This window comes from Heliconius melpomene, chromosome 17 (assembly GCF_056956725.1).
Source record: "Heliconius melpomene rosina isolate 202511_hmr_F chromosome 17, ASM5695672v1, whole genome shotgun sequence".
Taxonomy (NCBI): Eukaryota; Metazoa; Arthropoda; class Insecta; order Lepidoptera; family Nymphalidae; genus Heliconius; species Heliconius melpomene.
The window spans coordinates 10,265,097-10,265,705 of NC_140405.1; positions in this window are offsets into that span (position 1 = coordinate 10,265,097).

Sequence of the window (609 nt, forward strand, 5' to 3'; positions counted from 1 at the left end):
TCGTTTTTAATTTATCTCTTCTTTTGTACGCAAAGAGAAAGTTCCAGACTGAAATTGTTTTTGATAGTTACACTATAATTAATTTATAATAAAATGCCTAACTAAAATTATCTTTAAAGAAGTGCTATTATAGCATAATATTATACAAGTGGAAAAAAATGTTGGCATGTTGCAGCAATTTTCAGAATAAATCTAAATAAGAAGTACGTTCGTGACATAAGGACACGAGTAAACGACTAAACATAATAGGTTGCGGGTTCGATTTCCACTCGAGGAAATCGAAGAAATTAAATATATACATTTTGTTGCTTATACCAAAGCAAAGGGCAGTATTGAGTTTCGCCACTCAACACTCAATGTCTTAAAAATAGGATCGTCCATTAAGTAAGGAATAAGGAAGCAAACGAAAAAATAGTTAAATATATTGTGCTCTGGGTTTCTGTACTTAACACATTCTGAAATCAGTTATATGTAAGATAGATATTAGAGTTCTACTGCATTCATCGTTTTAATAATAAAAACATTCTAAAACTTAAGAACCAGTGATTTCTAAATACTTATACCTTTTTTTTTATTATTTTGCCGTAGCGGTTGTGTGTTCGATCCCCA